At 35.2% G+C, this 21,662-nt stretch overlaps 1 protein-coding gene across 5 annotated transcripts in view; it reads left to right on the plus strand.

Annotated features, from left to right (window-relative positions):
• The window catches only part of MYPN (myopalladin), a 125,990-nt gene that overhangs the window by 7,710 nt on the left and 96,618 nt on the right, over window positions 1-21,662 (plus strand). Inside the window, exon 1 of one of the 5 annotated variants that reach the window (XM_019444313.2) lies at window positions 6,862-6,989. The exons of 3 other annotated variants lie outside the window; for them this stretch is intronic. The gene's annotated coding sequence lies outside the window, so the exon portion shown is untranslated. Of the gene's footprint in view, window positions 1-6,861; window positions 6,990-19,234; window positions 19,282-21,662 lie in introns of those variants that run through there. One more of the 5 variants, XM_019444317.2, reaches the window with a different exon arrangement.

Below are 21,662 nucleotides of genomic sequence, written 5' to 3' on the forward strand. Positions count from 1 at the left end.
TGAACAGGATTGCTGAAGTAGAGGAGGGTAAAATGGAGGAAGTTATTTAGGAGGCTTTTGCAATAATCCAAATGAGAGATAATAGTGGTGGGGACTAAGGTAGTTGTGATGGAGATAAAGTGAAGAAGACAGTTTCAAAACATACTTTGGAGATAGGACTAACAGGGTTGTGATGGATGGTTTGTAGGGGATCACAGAACGGGAGGAATGGTGGGTGCTCACTGGTAGTTTTCTGACTTGAGGACATTTACAAATGAGAACGACTGGTGAGCGAAGAGGGAAGACACACTTTAACTAGGAGAAATTAAGTGTTCTGACCTTAAGTTTGAAAAACCAAGAGTGTGTTTCTGTATTCATTTGGTAGGGTTGCCGTAACAAAATATCACAGACTGGTGGCATAAACAACAGAAAATTATTTTCTCTAAATTCTGGAGGCTAGAAGTTAGACATCAAGGTGTTGGCAGGTTTGGTTACTTCTGAAAGGCCTGTCTCCTTGTTTTGCAGATTGCCCCCTTCTCCCTGGGTGATCACATGGCCATTCCTTGGTCCATGTGTTCTCTGTGTCTTAGTCTCCTTATAAAGACACTGGTCATATTGGGTTGGGGCTCACCCACTTAACCTCAGTTTACTTTAATTACTTCTTTAAGCCGTATCTCCAAATATAGTCATATTCTGAGGTACTGGGGGTTAGGACTTCATATGAATTTGGGGGAACATAATTCATCCCATAACAGTTTTTTTTTTCTTTTGAATTGCATTGTAAAAAGTCCTTCTGTTGGGGCACCTGGGTGTCTCAGTTGGTTAAGCACCCAACTCTTGATCTCAGCTCAGGTCATGATCTCACAGGTCGTGGAATCGAGCCCCACATTAGGCCCTGCCCTGACAAAGTGGAGCCTACTTGGGATTCTCTTTCTCCTCCTCTCTCTGCCCCTCCTCTCCTCAAAATAAATAAATAAACTTAAAAAAAAAAGTCCTTCTGTTATCCTAGGTGTTTATTGGCCTAGCCCAAAGTGAGTGAGATAGAAAAACTCTCTTCTGCCACATAAATGAGAAATCACAGAAGAAAATTTGGCCTTCCTTTTTAATACATGCAAGCAAAACAATTTAATTGATAATATTATATGTAATGATATATGCCATTTAATCTATAACATAAAGAATAATTTTGAATATTTATTATAGAATCTTTCTCAACTGTCCTCACAATTATGCTAACATCCTTTCCTTCTCCAAATGTACATTCTGGCTTGAATTTCTTTTTTTTTTTTTTCAATGTTTATTTATTTTTCAGAGAGACAGAGCATGAGTGGGGGAAGGGCAGAGAGAGAGGGAGACACAGAATCTGAAGCAGTCTCCAGGCTCTGAGCTGTCAGCACAGAGCCCGACGCGGGGCTCAAACTCATGAACTGTGAGGTCATGACTCAAGCCGAAATCGGATGCTTAGCTGACTGAGCCACTGAGGCATCCCATTCTTTAATTTCTTTCACAGTGTTGCAGTGTCAAATGATAGTAATGTTCCTATTATGAATATCTGAAACATTTTTAAATGCTTTCTTTTTGTAACTCCCTATAATTTCTTTGTGTTTGCTTCCCATCCCCCAATTACAGGAATTCAGCTGACATTCAAATAGGCATAAGCCTGAAAAAATCACATGTAATGTGGTCCTTGACCAGTATGTGGGGATGTGTCCATGCCTTTGAAATTACAGTGTAAGTGCTCCAGTTACCACACTTTCTAAACAGAGAAAGTGCTCAAAACACCCTGGGGTTTTATTTTGTGTGTCTGTGACAGCAAAGAATAAAAACTGTTAAACAAAATCTTAACTGTGTGATAAACTATATGCTTTAAAATTAATTTTATCCCACAGCAATCATGAGATGAGGATTCTCTCAGTCCAATTAATAATGAACACTACCAAAGCAATATAATATGAAGTATGGGATCTATACTTATATGAATTTTTTAAGTCTGTGTTTTCTTTAAAAAAAAAAAAAAAAACTATTGGGGCACCTGTGTGTCTCCTTCAGTTAGGTGTCTGACTTTGGCTCAGGTCATGATCACAGTTCATGGGTTTCAGCCCCATGCCAGGCTCTCTACTGACAGCTCAGAGCCTAGAGCCTGCTTCCAATTCTATGTCTCCCTGTCTCTTTGCCCTCCCCTGCTTGTACTCTGTCTCTCAAAAAAAAAAAGAAAAAAAAAGTAGCAATAAAGAGAAGAATCTCAACTCAGCTTAACAGTCAAACTTTTGGGTAGCAAATAGAATTATTTTGTTGCTACTGATTTCAGAGACTGTTATAAAGATATTGGAGGCTGGAAAGTTCTAATTTAGCTGTTAGAAATATGAAATCTTGGAAATTTGCTTTATTTTGTTCCTTGTCCTAGGTCCCACACCACCTAAATCATTAATATAACCATCAAGTCAAAGGGCAAGATTATATATATATATATATATATATATATATATATATATATATATACACACACACACGTATGGATACATACATATATACATAACTATGCATATATATTTTTTATAAGTATATATTTTTAAGTGACATGTCTTACTGCCCTCAAACAGGATCAGAGCTAAAATTAATTATACCTACAGGTCTTTGTCAAATTAACAGTACTACTTCTTTGAACAGAAATTAGCTACCGCATCATTATCTTCATCTATTGAATCTTTTATTAATAACTTTCAAAGTAATGGTATAAAAGAAACAGCCTTGCTATGTATCTTAATCGATTTTCACTTTTTATAAGGGGAACTGATAACATATTTCAGATTCTTAATTAAGCATTAGAAATCTTCTGAAGGCAGCACAGAGGACTGCAAAATTAAGGAGATGGAAAAAGCTTTTTAAACTCCCTCTCAAAAAAACAAAGATAGATGATTGATAGATAGATAGATAGATAGATAGATAAACTCCCTCTCAACACACACATACAACTCATATACTCTAGAACCAACTGATGGTTGCCTTCAACATACTGTAATTTTTATACTTATTGACTGCAAATTTTTTAAAAAATGTGTAGTGCTATTCATGCTTTCTCTTTGGAAAAATAAAAAGATTGTCATATAGCTGGGATCAGAAATAAATAAAACAGACATTTTTATGGACAGATTTTCATTAGGGTTTGAAAATGTTATTATTATAGTCTCAATGTAAGATCTTACAGCCTGAAGGAACAGTTGAGCAGTAGTGACAAGGAAGGACAGAGTGTTCCTAGAGGACAAATTATAGTTGCCACCTCCACATTGCCTAAATACAGTTTAACCACATTAAAATGACAGAAATGTTTGTCCAAGAAGAATGTCATGCAGTTCAAGCTGCTGTTTTACTTTTAAAAAAAGAAAGAAATTACCCTTTGTAAACACAGGGATATTAAAAGTTGAAGTGTTGTGTGCTGTTCACTTTTAGCAAATAACAACCTCATCTGTTCAGTTTCAAACTGCTCCCATTCTCAAGTTCTGATTGTGTTGACAATAAAATAGAAATTCTGTGGAATGGTGAATGTTAAAATTGTTCTTAATGTGGAAAACATCTTTTTTAAAATTTAATGGGGCGCCTGGGTAGCTCAGTCAGTTAAGCATCTGACTCTTGATTTGAGCTCAGGTTATGATCCCAGGGTCATGGAGATCAAGCCCTGTGTCAGGCACCACACTGAGTGTGGAGCCTGCTTAAGATTCTCTGTCTCTCCCTCAGCTCCTTTCCCCCACTCTCTCTCCAAAAAAATAATAAAATTTAAGGTACTGCATCATGAGAGAATCTACTTGCACACTAAATTAATCTATGGTAAGGGTGAAATATTTTACCATCCTTCTCTAACTTAGTTACAAATAGACTGGGTAAAATGGTTTATTTTATTTAACTTAAAACTTTTCTGTTTATAATTTAAATTTGTTTAGTATGAAAAATTCTCATAAAATAGGTTTATTTTAAAATATTAATGCTTATTGTTAATAATTCAAACAAGTAAGGTAAAAAGAATAATCATCAGAAATACCACCTTAGGAGATACACGTGGCTAACATTTTATCAAACATTATTCTGATATTCTTCCCTACTCCAAAGTATATTGTACACTCACAGAGGTCAGTGTAAGTTTATTTAATGGATCTTGGAGCTTTGTAACCTATTTTTACTTACCAGGGTGCTAAGGACCTCTTTCCAAGTATTGGGGAGCTTAAAGTTCACATAGAAGACATACCCAGATCATGAAACTACAGGGTGAACTATCCACAAATGTGAATAAATAATAGGTATGTTCAGTCTTCTTCTGTTCAAACTGAATAAAAATCTTTTTTCCAGTGTTATTAAAATAGAATTGGCATATAACATTGTGTAAGTTTAAGGTGTACAATGTGATGATTTGATATACATGTGTATTGTGAAATGATTACCACAATAAGATTAATTAACACCTCTGTTACCTCAAAACATCTTGCCAACTTGAATGTATTCAGATACGTTGTTATACTAATAGTCATCATATGTGTTTTGACCACCTAGAATTAGCTTCTCCAGGTTCTTCAACCCTTCTGGCTCCATAGAATAGCAAAATGTTTTGTGGGGTATAAAGGAGAGCCTTGAGATACTGCTTAGCATATCCATCCTGTCTACTACACTTGCCTGTTTATATTCTTTATGTTAATATGCAATTTGTTTGATTATACCAATAAATACAAAGACATAGTTGCCTTGTGGCCATAATTATTTAAACTTTCATCCCTCCTACCAGCATCTCAGTTCCAACTATCCAGCCTAGACTTGGACTTCTGCCATAGACTGTGGGCTCTTTGGCCCATCCACACAACCACTGGCGTGGTATTTCTAAAATGCAGATTTGATCATATCTCCTTAAAATTTTTTATCATCTAGGTATTTAACATCTTATATAATCTTAACCTCCTCTGCAACCTCATCCCAACCACATCCTCCAAATCATACCTTATCTTTATTTTACGAGCTCTGAAAAATTCTCTCTTGGGGTGCCTGGTGGCTCAGGCAGTTAAGCGTCCAACTCGATTTCAGCTCAGGTCATGATCTCGAGGTTCGTGAGTTCAAGTCCCATGTCCCTGCTTGGGATTCTCTCTATCTCTCCCTTTCTCTCTCTCTCTGCCCCACCCCTGCTCGCTCTCTCTCTCTCTCTCTCTCTCTCTGTCTCAAAATAAATAAGTTCTTTCTCATACCATCCCACATTTTCATGTTATTTCTTTAACCTAGTGATATTACATTTTTCAAGACTCAGCTCAAGCAGTACATTCCTTGTGAAGACTTGCCCTGTCTGTGACAGTTGGGAGAACCCCATCCTCTCTGATGCCATCCTGTGTTATAGAACTTGCCACTTAACAGCATTATCAATTGCCTGCCTTCTCCCTCACTAGACTGCTAGCTCACAAGGTCAGGAACTTGGATCTTTTCATCTTTGTATTCTGAAGAATAAATGAATATAAATTGTTTCATATTTGTCAGAAGCTCTAATTGGCATAATTTTTATCTTTGAATAATAAAATATGAGAAATAAATTGTTAGAAAAATGTTGTTCTACAAAATCTTTCAAAACTGTGTCTCCGGGGAAGAAAGATATTTAAGAAACCCTCAGTGGAGAAGATAGAACATGTATATAATAAATATCCATTAAATATTTGTTAATTGAGCAGTTGTTCCTTGTTTAGATTATAATCTTTCTAAGGGAGGGAACTGCATTGTACTTTATTTATATTTCTTCCAGTGCCTAGCAGAGTAGTATATTCATAGAATAATCTGAAGTCCAGTTTTACTGATTAACTGAATGAGTGAAACCATTGATTGCATCAAAACAAGTCTCAACAGGAATTTATAAGCCCTGCCTCTTTGAATCTTTATGTGTATTGAAATATCTTGTAAGTTCTTTGAAGACAGGGGCTCTATCTTATCAATTTTTGTATTCCTAGGCCTTAACAGCACAGAATACAGTAGAAGTTTGATAAGTCTCTGTTATCAAGATTACGTTAGTGAAATACACATCTGCTTTGGCTTATTGTATCTCTATGATCTAGGGAAATAATAATACATTTTAATAATTTAATAATTTTTTAATAATTACATTTTTTAATAATTACATTTTTAATAATTTTTAATAATTTTAATAATTATTTTTTAATAATTACATTTAAAATTTTTTAATTCCAGTACAATATACAGTGTTATATTAGTTTCAGATGTGACTCAATAGTTCTATACATTACTCTGTGCTCATCAAGGTAAGTGTACCCTTTTTTTTTAATACATTTTTTTAAAGTTGATTTTTGAGAGAGACAGAGCATGAGAGGGGGAGGGGCAGAGAGAGAGGGAGACACAGAATCTGAAGCAGGCTCCAGGCTCTGAGCTGTCAGCACAGAGCCCGACATGGGGCTCAAACCCACAAACCACAGGATCATGACTTAAGCCGAATTTGGATGTTTAATGGACTGAGCCACCCAGGTGCCCCAAAGTGAATGTACTCTTAATCCCCTTCACCTGTTTCACCCATCCCTAATGCAACATCTTATCCACAGTAAAAACTCAGGAAATATTTTTTATATAAAAAGGATTTCGTATCTGGCTACTGGAAGGTACAATTAATCCAATATAAAAAAGTTTTCCTTGTTCCCTTGGATTCAGAAATAAATTCAGATTAAAGTAAACATAATTCTGAAAGATGTCTTATTTATTACTATGAAATAGCTCAACTTCACAGAGGTGGAAAGGTGGAGAAGAAGGAAGAGAAGTTGGAAACAAACAAGTGAGGCTCATAGAAGAAAATAGCTTCTCCAAGGGGAGCCACATGCTCTGATACCCATGGCAGCCGCATGAGGAAGCAGCCTAAAATTAGCAGAATGGGCAAGCCCAGGAAGGGAAAGCCACAGCAGCTTTCCCTGCCCTCAATAAGTGAAGTGAAGGGCCGGGAGCCCTGGGGGAACCCTCCTTAGCCCATGGAGCTCCACTGCAGTTTGTGTGAGGTAAGGCCCTCCTTTGGAACTCACCTTGGGAGGTAAAGCAAGAGACTTCCTAAAGGGGATATCCAGTCAATTGAAAGCTTTAATATTGCCTAGTAAAGAGGTGCCTCCAGGAATCTAATGATTAATAGAGCAATAAGAGTATTCTTATATCCATCCTCACACAAGGTATTCAACTGAACCACCCCTTTTTACCTTGTTGAATTGAGGCTCTCTAGGGTATGTAGATGCTGTTCTGTGTTTTGTTTTGTTTTGTTTTGTTTTGTTTTGTTTTGTTTTGTTTTTAGGTGTTGGAGTAAAGGGAGGAGTCTGTCCTAAAAAAAATTGTAAAACCATGTGGAAGAAGAGTAAGGAAAAGGTACCCCCAAGTGGCATAAAAAATGGATGAGATACTATAGAACCAAAAAAGGAAAGATCAGAGATAACACAAATAGGACTCAGTGAGCAACAGTGTGCATTTTTCATAGATGAAGCACAGAGTGGTTGAGCTGGCTGAGGGCAGACAACAGAATCCTGGAGGGGGGCCAGGATTTTCTCAGTGTTATTATTTCATAAGAAGAGATCAGTGATTTATTTTATGATGCACATATGTTATTCCCAGTGGGGGTATTCATCTATCATTCTCCATGGTTTCTGTGAGTTCCTGTTTTCTGGAGATTTCATTTTTATATTTACCTACTGCTTTTTGAAGTTACAATCATTAATGGTAAAAATTCCTATGCTATTAAAAGGGTGTCTCACAGGGTTGATCTGAAAGGATTGAATGCAATTGGACAGCAGAAATTCAGAACTACTGAAAAATTACAACTGTATTGAAATATAATTCACATACCACACAATGAACCTATTTAAAGTGTACAGTTTAGTCATCTTTAGATTATTTACAGAATTTTACAATCATTGCCACAGTTTTAGAACATTTCATCACCCCCTGCCACAAAAACAAAAACAAAAACAAACTCATACCCCAAAACAGCCACTCCTTTTTTCATCCAACACTTGCCTCTGCCACAGCTCTAGGCAACCATGGATCTACTTTCTGTTTCTATAGAGTTGCCTGTTCTGGACATTTCATTTAAATGTAATATACAGTATGTAGTCTTCTGTAAGCTTTTTGGGAGGGTCAGGGGTAATGTTTAAATGTGTAGCTACAAAGAAGAGAACTCTTTTCCACTGGGAGTATTAACCACTGGTTCATCCTAAAGGAGAACTGTCATTGCCTCCAGCCTCCATTGAGAGTGAGCATTTATAGCCCATTACTCTAAGATTATTCAGTTATAATGGCACTTCAGTGCTATATGTAATTATGTGATTAATAAATGCTTTTCAGTAAGGATCATTTTTATTTCAAGATAATCTTGGATATGACCTGATGGGGTGAAGCGCAACACTTCAAGATATCATTAGATGGTGCACATCTAAATAATAAATAATAGTAAATAATAAATGAAGTAAGATGTATTGTGTCTAGAACACTGCCTGGCAGGTATTAGATTCTTAGTAAATAGCCATATTTTCCTCTACCCTACTTTCAATGTCAAACATTTGCTCATACTATAAAACATACAGAGCAGATTTGAAGAAAATCTTAACCTAGCAGAGTGCTTTAAACATACTAGTTACTCAATAAATGCTTCTTAAAACAAAGAAGAAAGATACAGTCATGGATGTGAGCATTTTACAGCTATGATATTATTTCACAAAGGCTGTGGAAAACAGTTTCATATGCTGGACTAGGAGGCACCAATTATAATTCCAAGTTCAGGCTGATATCAACTTCAGTCTTGGATAACTGACTTACTTTCTCTGATTCTCAATTTATCTACGACTCCAGACTGAGAATGATATGTTGGATCACAGCTAAAATGCCATCCCCATTGTTCATACTGTGGAAATATCTTATGGCAAGGTCTCCAAGACACTCTGCCCTGTATTTATTTCATGCTAAAGGTCACACACTGAATTATAAGATTGCTTCTTAGGGAAGTCCATTTAGTTGTCCTAAGATCTTATGGCTTGTAATTACCTTGATAAAATCACTAGGTTCTATTACCTGGGCTTCAACTGTCCAAACTCAGAAACCTAATTTGTTTTTCAAAATTTCTTACAGCGATCCAGTCCTTTAGCAAAGTACTTACATTAACCAAACTCCCACAAAAGTAATGCATCCAACATTCCAATTTGTTAATTTACAACAAGAAAGATGGCTTTAGAGCAAACCAAATGTTATATTCTCCTATCAACTTTTTTCTCTAGAAGGAAATCTATTAGAGGCGCCTGGGTGGCTCGGTCGGCTAAGTGTTCGACTTCGGCTCAGGTCATGATCTCACGGTCCATGGGTTCAAGCCCCTCATAGGGCTCTGTGCTGACCGCTTGCTCAGAACCTGGAGCCTCCCCTGCTCACGCTCTGTCTCATTCTGTCTCTCAAAAATAAATAAATGTTAAAAAAAATTAAAAAATTAAAGACGGAAATCTATTTTAAAAAAAAAACTAAATTGAAATCAGAATGCTGCTGCAGGAGCATGGATTGGAACAAAGCAGGTAATTTGGCCACAGCATCTGGCAGCTTTGGCCTGGGGCTCCCAGCACCGCTGTCAAGAACAGACAGGGCTCTCTCTTGACTGAACACTGCTGATTGTTTCTTCTTTGATTTCCCTTTCTTACTTGTCACTCTGATCACTTCCTCAGATATAGATATAGATGTAGGTGTAAATACAGATAAAATGTAGACATGTATTTATATTTATATTCACACATATTTTTGATAGATACATAACATCAATTAGGCTATAGCCAAATTTTGCTCTTTTTTTCTTCTGGTGTCCTTGGAATTTTTTTTTTGTTTTTGTTCCTGGTGTTTTGTTTTGTTTTGGGTTTTTTTGGTTTTTTTTGTTTGTTTGTTTGTTTGTTTTTTTGCCTTTAAGGGATACTTTTACTATTTTTCCCTTTATAAATATAACACATTCTTATTAGAAGTATTTAAAAAATACAGCTGAGAAAAAATAGGAGAGAAAAACCTCCCATAATTCCACTACCTAAATATAACCATTTAACATTTTGGAATATTTTACTTCAGAATTTTACAAAATAAGAGTCATATTATAAACACTGTTTTGAAGATTGCTTTTTTTGTTACATTTTACATATCATAATTATCTTTCTTTACATATCATAATTATCTTTCTATGTTAAAAAATGTATGCTTTGGGGGCACCTGGCTGGCTCAGTAGGTTAAATATCCAACTTCAGCTCAGGTTATGATCTAGCAGTTCACCAGTTCAAGCCCCTCATCAGGCTCTGTGCTAACAAACAGTTCAAAACCTGGAGCCTGCTTCCAATTCTGTGTGTGTCTCTGGCTCTCTGCCCCTCCCCTACTCACTCCCTGTCTCTCTCAAAAATAAATAAAAACATTTTAAAAAGTATGCTGCCTTTAATTTTTTTGCTGTTACAAACAGTTCTTTATGAACATCCTTAGACCTATATTGGAATGATAGTTGTTCTTAAAGTGTCTAAATTTACATGCATTAGTCATTGTATGCTGATTTTCTATTTTAATTTTCGGAGTGTTTGAGCTGCTCTGCTGATACCTCCATGTATTTCCTGTAATATAAAATTCTATCATATTTATATATCACTTTCAAAGGTTTTTGTTTTTATCTCACATTTAGAATGTAAATACATGTATATTTGTAAACTCCTGAAATAAACAAAACATCTTCTTCACTTTTCAGTAACTGAAAAGATGAATTAACTGAAGCCTATAGAATGATTTGCTCAAGGTCATATAGCTAGAGAGAGAGAGATGGAGTTAGAACCTGCTTTTTTTCTTAGGTCAGTGATTTCCAGCCTGTGGTTAAGACCCCCAGACAGCCATGGAGCAATTATAAATGGTCCACAAATCCATGTGTACATTTGTACATTCTGTCTGAAAACAGAATAAACATATAATTTACTAGATAGTATTACAATTAATAAAACATAAATTTGTTGGAAATAAGTATTAAATTAATGGTTGCTTCTTGATATGTATTGTCTAAATCAATACATTAAAAATTACATTTTTTATCACTCGAGAGATCCACAACATTTTTTAAATTAAATTTACATTGGATTGAAAGTGGGAGATATGAGACTTTTTTTTAAGTTTATTTACTTATTTTGAGAGAGAGAGAGGGAGCGTGCACGTGCGTGTACCAGCCTGGGAGGGGCAAAGAAAACCCCAAGCAGGCTTTCCGCTATGAGCACAGAGCCCCATGTGGGGCTTGATCCCAAGAACCCTGAGATCATGACCTGAGCCAAAATCAAAGGTAGGACACTTAACTGACTGAGCCACCCAGGTGTCCTCACAATACTTTTTAATTCCTCCTTGTATTTAAAAGAATTAGGAAACTGCTTTTAGCTTTGCTGTAGTTCACTGTGTTTGCTCTCACATATTACAAAGTGCCTTTCAACTCTTGACAAAACCATGCTATAAAAATATAGCCAGCAGTATTTTATCACAAATAAAAATCCCCTTGTGATATGTAAATTGTGCTGCCCTGAAATAATCTTACTGGGTCTTGTTCTTTAGAACTTTCAAAGAAAACAAACAAACAAACAAAATAAGTGGTTACAACTGTGTAAAGATGAAAGGAGGTGAGACATGAAAGGCATGCCAATGACTCTTTCTTGCCATAGTTTGCAGAATTGTCCTGGGCACTGGCAAGGTAGAAGATCCAATCATAAATCACATCACAGCCTGGAGGCCCCTGTCTCCTATCCGAAGTACAAGCCATTTCACAACTCTACAAACTCAGACTACCTAGAACTAGCCTACTGTAGACCCTCAAGGCAGAATCCTTACACTTCAGAGACTGATGAGAAATGAACAATTTAAGAAAATTTCCCCTAAACTTTCTTTAAAAACGCAAAAAGATTTTTGCGTGTTCATAATAGGTTACCTGGAACCTATTTTGGGTTCCAGGTGATGAATCTTTTCTTAAATTTGACTCATGTGCATCATTATTCTGAGTTTAAGGTACTTAAAGATATTGATTTTAGAATTACTTTTCTGCTCATCTATTTTTTCATTGTTTGAGCTAACATCATGAGATCAAGCCCCATGTCAGTCTCTCTCTCTCTCTCTCTCTCTCTCTCTCTCTCTTTCTCTCTCTCTCTCTCAAAAATAAATAAACATTACAAAATTATTAAAAAATATATCTAAATCTGATTTATCTTATTATGCATGATCTTTCTATGCATTCAACATTAGTCTATTAGATAATTCAGAATCATGGAAAAACTCAGATATTCCTTACTTCCCTACCTTCCTCCTGTCTAAATCACTTAGCCTTAATAATTCTTTTGTTAGCCTAAGTTGAATACCAATATTATGCTGACATCCTTTTTTACATGAGATGAGAAATAAGATATTTACCAATACCCTCAATTATTATTTTCTTGTCATAAAGCACATACCATAGAGTGGATATACTGCTCTGATATTTGTCACCACTCTACTTATTTGGCTAAAGAAGGCTCGTTTGATACCTGGGTTGTCAGATCAAATTATAATTTAAATCCTTTAGCTATGTTTAGCCCATTGGCAGTGGGTGAGTTGAGAATTTAGAATTCAGAAGCAGATGGTTTAGGAACACGGTAACTAGATCTGAAGCATTTTACCTCTATGTCATTGGTTTGAATCTGAACTTGGTTGATCACTATTGGTGTTCTATACAACATGTAAGTGATCTGATTTGAATCCCTAAGGCACAGCACCCCATGTTACAAAAACTCATCACTCTTGGCACTAATTGGCATTCTTGTTGTCAGCGTCAGGAGAGAAGCCAAGGACTGAATCAGTCTGGAAACCTGAACTGCTGTGTCTGAGTCATCAGTCTAGGAGGCTCATTCAGCCTTTGGCCTTTCCTTTGGGTTCACAGCTTAGCACAACCATGTCTACTTCACTCCCTGTGACTTCACAAAGCTAGATTAACAGATAAATACTTAAAATATATCTTTTTGTAATGAAAATGTGAGTCATGGTGGTTAACATTTATTGGCCACTTGCTAGAAGCTAGGCACTGTTCTAAGAGTACTAACTCAATTCTCACAGCAGTCCAATGATGTAGATACTATTATTTCCTCCATTTTTTAGAGATGAGGAAACAGATTAAATAATTTGCCTAATGATTCTCAGATAATGAGTGATGTAGTTGGAAGCCAACTCTCAATACAATTATTCTCTGCCTAATTATCACATTTATTTGATTTTTTTTACCATTTTACTGTACCACAATATATTGTTTTTAATTCTGTGTGCAAACCAAGAAGCATATATTAATGTCTCAACTTTAAAATTATTCATCTCTCTGTACTAGTTATTATTTGTTTCTGAGAGAGGTGATGAATCTTTTTTTAAATTTGACTCATGTGCATCATTATTCTGAGTTTAAGGTACTTAAAGATATTGATTTTAGAATTACTTTTCTGCTCATCTATTTTTTCATTGTTTGAGCTAAACATTACCTTAACTTGGAAACATTCTCTCACCTTATCTTTCTAAATTAATAGAGGAGAGATAATCAAATAAAATAAAACCCTGTCACTCTATCCCAATGTAAATATAGTAAATGATCACCCAAATCTCACAGTTGCTATTCATGCCAGATAAGATGGCAGATAAGAATATTTTTGAAAATCTGGTCTCTATTTTATGAGATTTCCCAGTAGTTAAGGAGAAAGTTTTTAGTACATTGAAATGAATGACCTTTAAAATAAAGTTCATGAGCAAATAGATCGTTTTAATGAATAACATAAAATCATTGGTTCTCACGAATACTCTCCTAAGACTCAGTAATTTTGCTATAACTACTGTCTAGAAATAGAAAATTATCTATAATTACTTTTTATGTTTCTTTAAGTTGCCATCTATACTCAGTTACTCAAAGCATGTTGTCTCATTTGGCGTATACTTATTGTTCCAATTTTGCCAACAGATAAAGCTTGGGGTGTCCCCCCAAATAACTCTTATTGGATTAAATTAATAATGTAGACTTGGCAATCAGGGTTTTACTGCTAACACATATCTACATGTAGTATGGGAATTCTAGTGCTTAATTTTCTTCTGTACAAAATAATCGTAATAAAGACTTCAAGGGCAGTACTGTTGGTTTGGTTTCATATTTGTTGTTGTTTTTATTAAAGCCTGATTACCAATATGTGATGGTAAATAACCTCAAAAAGATGAAAGGCTAAGCATATGCCTACTTAAAATATAGTAACCATATGGTCTCTCGTGTCTAATTTCACTACATCTTGTAATTTGCAGATAGAGATGCACAGAGGGACTTGTCATTTATTTATTTATCGCTTCAATACCTTTAAGTTGTTTCTTTGGTCAAAGATCGTGAACCATCCAAATTTCCAAGGACTCAGAAGGACTCAGAAGCACTTTGTAGGAAATCAACATAACCCCAGTATCACTGGAGATCTCCTTCTTGTTATTCTATATCTTCTGAGTTGTTTTGTTTTGTTTTGTTTTGTTTCAAATTGATTCCTAAAGGCATTACTAATAGCGTCAATTCCTCTAAAAGGTAGTGTGGTGTAGTAGAGAAGAGCTTGGACTTTGGCGTCATGTAGAGCTGGGTGTGAATCACAGCTCTGAGTGGCCTTGTGCAAATTTTTTCTCTGATCTTCAGTTTCCTCCTCCATAAAAATAGTATAATAATATAGTATACCTTGGACAATCTCAAGGTGTGCTTCCTGAGACTTTTTCAGATCCCTGAATTTGCAAAACCACAGTACTATATAATCTTTTCAGTTTCATCCTCCATAAAATGGGGATAATGACCCATACTTCCTGGGCTGTCAAATTAAATTATGTATTAAATATGAACAACAAAGCTTGGTTGATGTGGACACTGGGCTGGGTCAGCTAGCATCATTCAGAGAGCTAAGTAATTCATTCTGATTTTTCTGCCTTTTCTGCCTTTCAGGACGTCCAATTTGGAGTCAGTCACAAACAGATGAACTCTTAATCTAAATTAGAGATTATGTGTATTTTAAGTGTACTGCTTATTTCTGGGAAAATAGGGAGCTCAGTCTGTGACTTGACCCTTAAAACCAGAGCATGAGAGTAGACAGAACTGCCCCTCAGCATTGGGCAGTAGGGTCCTGAAGACCCAAACTCAAAGAAGCAGTCTATGGAAGCAAAAAAGAGTTTGATTTTATGGAGTAAACAGAAGACAAGGACCTGATGAAAAGCAAAAGTTATGCAAAGGTTAAAGGTGGGGGAGGGGGGGTGCAGCAAAAATAGTAGTAAGCCAGTTCAAGAGGATGCAAAGGAATGAAAGTGCCTCTTTGGAACACCTACGGAAGAACTCTTAAGCAAGCTTGGGCAAACTCCAAACCTTTTCCAAAAGCAAGGGTCTGGCATATCAATTATCTTAGGAACTGTGAGCATCCATTGAGCCAAAGCACATATAGTTCTTCATTTGATGACTGGTGCACAATGAGCATCCAATAATGTTTAGCTCCCTTCCTCAACTGAACTGATGCTTAATAGTATTTCTGTGTTAAACTAATATCATAACCACCAATGACAAATCAGTTAATGGTGCTGAGACTTTAGGTCATTTAATCTTTCCTGAACCAATAAATGTTCAGTAAATATTTGTAGAATTGAGTGAATAATTTAGAACAACTCAACAATTAATGCATCGTTTCATGGCATGCTATGGAGAAATATTTATTAAGTGCCTACTTTGTGCCATGCCATGAGACCAGAAATCTGTAGCCCTTAGAGAAATTTTTTTATGGCTCTAATTCTCAAGGAGTTGATCTAGTTAAATAGATAAACATAAATACATACATGAAAAAATTAGTTTAACTCAGTAATATGAGTAATATTACAGCTACTAGTTGTTTACTTACATAAAAATTTGAAGAAACAATGAACAAAGGCAGAAAGGAAAGAAAAGGCCAGGAAATATTGGTGAAACTTTTTGGAGACCATATTTGTGTAGAAGAAGGACAGGTAAAACCAGAAAGGTTGTTTATATTTTATGGGATTGAGATGATCACATTTCTGTTTATACTAAGCCTTTCTTATTCTTGGTTGAAATTTGCACAAAACTGTCAGGCAAGTGGACTGTGTACAAATAGATTTATCCCCAGCTCAGTTTACACCATGGTAAATTTTTGTGTTTAATTTCTCTGTGACATTATATATGTACTTATTCCTTTTATTGACATTATCATCCACATTTTAAATTAAAGCTATTATCTAGGCTAGAAATAAAAGGAAAGTAGGTCTCAGATATAACAGACTCGGTTTTAACAATTCATTCTCAGTTTGGAATGAAGAGCAATTGGATGATGAGCAGAATGAATGAAAAGGCAAAACAAGAAAAGATTTTTCAGGTCTTCCTGCATTTAAGTATGCTGTCTTTATTTGATAGGAAAACTAAAGCAAGAAACACCAAATGGATAGATCCACATGCAAATAAAAATGTAAATTTGGTTAAGGATATAAAATACAAACTCCTTCTGAGTTTTTCATGGTTTATATTCTCCAAACTCTTCTTCTGTACTCTTCCCTCCTTGCCAACAAGTTGCTTCCATTTAACATTTACTCATTTGATGGTTTACTCAATTCAGATTTTGGATAATAAGATAACTACTCAGGAATGTGTATTGGCCCTTGTTATTTCAGTTAACCAATTTTATTAAATCTTCTTTGAGAACGTAGCCCTAGACATAGTCATGTGCTATTTTTCTGTGTTCTGGCTTCTGTTAGAGAAATGCCAAATTTCCAAAATCAAAGTCATAGCTTTAATAACCCTTTGCCCATCAATACATATAAAAATAATGGTGACTTTCCTTCTTTGGGTGATTTCTGATTTTTGAACTAACCTGCATAATTGTTCTTCATGAAAATGCAGTGAGAGCCAATTGAAAGATAATTTGTTTTAAACTAAAGCACCTATGTTTGATTTCACTCAGCTGTGCAGCTTTCTGGTTGGGTGACTTGGGGAAAACTAAATTTCTTTAACCTTCATTTCCTCCTTATAACTCACAAGTAACATACCTTGTAGGGTTGCTCCGAGTATCGCTCCCAGCTTAGAGTACACTCGGAAGAAATGTTAATTCCCATTTCCTTTCCTTCATATCGTTAGTGTTAATGTGATTATTTGGGTCATATGTGAGAACACTGAACTTTGTTTTTGGCTTGCTGAGCTATCAGTGCTGCCCAAAAATAGAATCTGAGTGGAATCACCCAGAGCCTGGCATACTGGCATTTAAGATATTCAGTGCTAATGTTATTAAGAGAGAATATTTCAACTGTTGTTTCCTATCCCTAACTTGCAAAATATTTATTGACCCATATCACTGTGCTGAGAAGTAACACCAGAGCACTTAAATTTACTTTCAGAAGAGCAAAGCTTTTAAAAGGTCTCAGCAAGATGACTATCATAAACAGAAACAAAAAAATAATAAGTCTGTCAAAGCATTCAGACTGTCTTCCAATGCCCTACCTTTCAGCATTAATACCCAATGCTTCATTCTTTATAACAATTCATGTTCTCAGCTAAAATATCGCAGATAGAGTCTGTCTGAGAGCATTTGCCTTTTTCCTTCTATATTTTCTCCTCTTTTTGTTCACTTATTTAGTCATACAAAAAAACTTCAGAGGTTGTTTCAGTCAGAAAAATTATAAACTTAAAATTCTATATAGCATTCTTCTAAAATGCTGACTAAAAGAGAGTATGTTGTTTGTTCATTTTTATCCCTAATTTTTTTTCACAAGTACACTAGAAATGTGAGTATTTAAATATTTGCAGTGGCTATGAACATAGACTTATAGTTGGCCTTATGTTTAATCCTGGCTCAGTTACTCATTTGTGTGACATTGGGCAAATTTTTAACCTCTAAGTTTCAGGTTCTGATCTGTAAATTAAGAATTATAACAGTATCTACTTCATTGACTGTTGGAGGAATACATGAAATAAAGCACAATGTCCATAAAGAGGTTAGCCTAGTAACCAGCACAGAGCTAAGAAATGTTAACTTATTTCTACTGAGATGATATGTTTATATGCGTGCTATTATAATCATATTAATGTGGTAAGAAGTGGGAATCAACTGTATACTCGGGATTACATACATGATACTAATTTTTTTAAATTTCTTCAGTAACTTAGTGTTAATCACAGATGCTCTTTTTAAAAATTCTGGGAAGCAGATTTTTTTTTAAGTTTATTCTGAGAGAGAGAAAGAACGCACATGTGTGCATGGGAGAAGAGCAGAGAGAGGGAGAGAGAGAGAATTCCAAGCAGGTTCTGCACTGTCAGTCAGGCTCAAATCCACAAACCCGTGAGATCAAGTATTGAGCTGAAACTAAGAGCTGGATGTTTAACCCACGGAGCCCTGGGATGCAAATTTTCTTATTGGAAAAATAAATTTTTTCTAAAAAGTGTAAAGGTTGAGGGGGCGCCTGGATGGCTCAGTCAGTTAAGCGTCTGATTTCAGCACAGACCATTATCTCATGGTTTGTGGGTTTGAGCCTTGCCTCGGGCTCTCTGCTAACAACTCAGAGCCTGGAGCCTGCTTCAAATTCTGTGTCTCCTTCCCTCTCTCTCTCTCTGCCCCACCCCTGCTCACACTCTGTCTCTTGCTCTCTCAAAAATCAATAAACATTAAAAAAAAAATTTTTGTTTAAAGTGTAGACGTTGATGTGTTCTCTGTATCAAAAGCACAAGGAAGTCCTATTGTGTTTTCGTGGAAACCACATAGTAAAGCTATAATCTAATTACTCTAAAATTGGAGGCACACACATTAAGTATTATAATAATTGTTTTCCCATATTTACTTTAATAAATGTATTAACCATATTCTTAGTTTTATATCAAAAAAGGGTATTTACACATGTCATATGCATCCTGTGTATGGATATTTTGTCCATTCTTATGCTTCATTCTTTAAAATTCCATCATTACTATCCTTTTCATCTAATCTAATGAAAGATCAAGAAAGTCTATTTCCTTAGTCATCTTAGTCATTATCCACCCCCACCATCCCTCCAGGATAAGAACATCGTGCAGACTGAGTTATTAAAGTTGATCTCAAAGAGCAATCTGTTCTAAACGACTGTCCCCTGGATCTGCCACGGAACCCTGTAAATACCCTTCATTACTCTGTTGGGGTGGTATCACATTTCCTTCATGATACTTCTGTGGCTGACACAGTTAGGCAGTAAGATTTGGACTTTGGATGATCCTGGTTGATTGATATCGGAATGGCGCTTCTCCTCCAGGTAAACACAGATTTACTTTTCAGGATAACATTTTAAAATAGGTGTTCTGTTTATAGTTTTAAAAAATGTTTTTAGTTTTAAAAACTAAAAAGATTTTCAGCTTATAGCTTTTTTTTAATGTTTTTGATTTTAGTTTTGGGCCAGCATTTTCAATACCGTTTAGACGAAAAAGAAGTTTTGCAAGGATTTAACTGTATTTCTCAATTACATTGTATCAGGGGGTTTGTATAAGACTCTCTATAATCCACCATACATACATCTTTTTGGATGGACAAGAACTTGTCTTTGGCATATTATTCTCATTAACAAAGGTTAGGAGATACATACATGTCTCTGTCCTTTAAAAATAAGATATAGAGGGTTTTTTTCTTTTTGTCTGATATGAGAGGGGGGTAAATCAATGTAAATATATTAACTTTAAGCAAAACTTATTGAAAGTTTGGTATATGTGAGCAATTTCTTCTAAAGTATTAAAATCCATAGCAATATGGGAAAATAAGAAATATAAAATTTCACACAAATCTACTAGCACGGACATTTTCGGATGCTTATCCTCCAAGTGAAGACTTCCTCTGTCATAGATCTCCCAGATTCCTTGGTATTGCTGTGGATCATCCCAATGTGAGTAAATTGTTTCTGTAGCTGAGTGACTGAATTAAGAAAACAGCTGAAGGCAAGCACCGGATCATTTTCAAACCACAATAAACACATGTGTTGGACAGGCCACTCAACTTTCTGAGGAAGGCTTAGGGCATGTAACCTCGTGTTTACTTGTCACTTATGAAATTTCTTTTTAACTCTGTTGGAATTTTTTTTTAAGTTTTAAAAATTATTCTTTGTATCAGTAAACTCTGGTAAAATCTGAGTAGGTTTGTGGTACAATGTTTATATAAGTACTATGATGATACCCAGGTTAGAGGCTGTGTTACTTGGGAGAAAAACTAATTTTAAAAAACTAGAATCTAGAATACAAGTTTGATGCATTGTAAGCAAAATGTCCACAGTTGCCAAGTAATATTTATTTTAAATATTTACATCCAGTTTTTTTTTTCAAAGAGTTCAGAAAATTGTGTACACTATCTTCTCATGGCATAGTTTGTACGGAAGTAGAAATGTGTTTACTTACAGTGTGTGCATGCATTTCCTTTTAGAAAATCAAATCGTAGGACATTTATGTATTATCTGAAATAGAGGTGCCACTTTCCTGCATCCCTAACAAAGACCTAGCAGCAGTTATATTGATTAGGCCTCAAGATCTGAGTGGGATAGAGGGTGAAGATCTTATCTTTAAATAAAAAGATACTGTTGGAGCCGTATAAATAGAAATATATGCAGAAACACAATTAAGTAGCCTTGAGGTTGGTATCAGCACAGGATTAGGTAAGAGAACAAAGGAATCTGTCATTAGAGAACTGGATTACTATGGTAATAAAAACAACCTATCCACAAAATCCAGTTATTTTTGTACCATTTTCCCTCCCCAGTAATAGTACTTTTAACTTGTATTACTGAAAAGTTGTCCTGAATTTTTTTTCACTTTGCCTGTGTAAATACAAAGCTCCATAAAAAAGTAGTGAAACCTCTGATGTTTTACAATAAACAAAGAAATTTTACATTTAGTCAGTATACAATAGGGATTCTCAAGATGACTGAAAAGAGTAAAGAGATCTCATAGTAAATTCCATAAGGTCAAGAATTTCGGTTTATTTTGTGCACATACCCAGCACCTGGTACATAATAGGCATTAGGTAAATTTTTGTTGAATAAATGAATGGGAAGAATTCCTATAAACCGCTGGGTGATTTAATTAAGAAGCTAGCTGTAAGCCAATGTATTTTAGGCTAGCCAAATCTAAGGATGATCCTTTTAAAAAATAACCAATGACATCTGAATTTTCAAAACCCAGGCTGCTGCCAAGATTAATGATGTTATAGCATACTTAATCTGTACTAAGCAATGGGGTTAACTTCTTTTTCCTCAAATTTCTATTCTGAAAATGTATGAAATTAATATCAAAAAAAACTATACTTTGACAAAGTAGGTTTTGAGCAGATGTTGGTTTGGTTAAGCATTATTTTTATTGATTGGCAATGTTTGTGAAAAAAGACATATGGCATAGACTTTTTCAAAATAATATACAAAATGTTATTCTAGATACTAATACAAGAATAGGAATTGTAATCTATTACATTACATAGTAGTTTTGACTTTTAAACAGTATCTGATTAGTTTTTCTGATGAAGTTTGTTCAAACTAATTTGTTACTGGGTTTATTCTCAGGCAGATGTTTCTTTCCACTTTTTTTTTTTTTTTTTTTTTTTTTTTTTTTGATGATCTCTAACAACTTTTAATGTTCGTTATGTTCTCTGCTTTTGCTTAGC

This window comes from Panthera pardus, unplaced genomic scaffold, assembly GCF_024362965.1.
Source record: "Panthera pardus isolate Hobbes unplaced genomic scaffold, ASM2436296v1 HiC_scaffold_22, whole genome shotgun sequence".
NCBI lineage: Eukaryota > Metazoa > Chordata > Mammalia > Carnivora > Felidae > Panthera > Panthera pardus.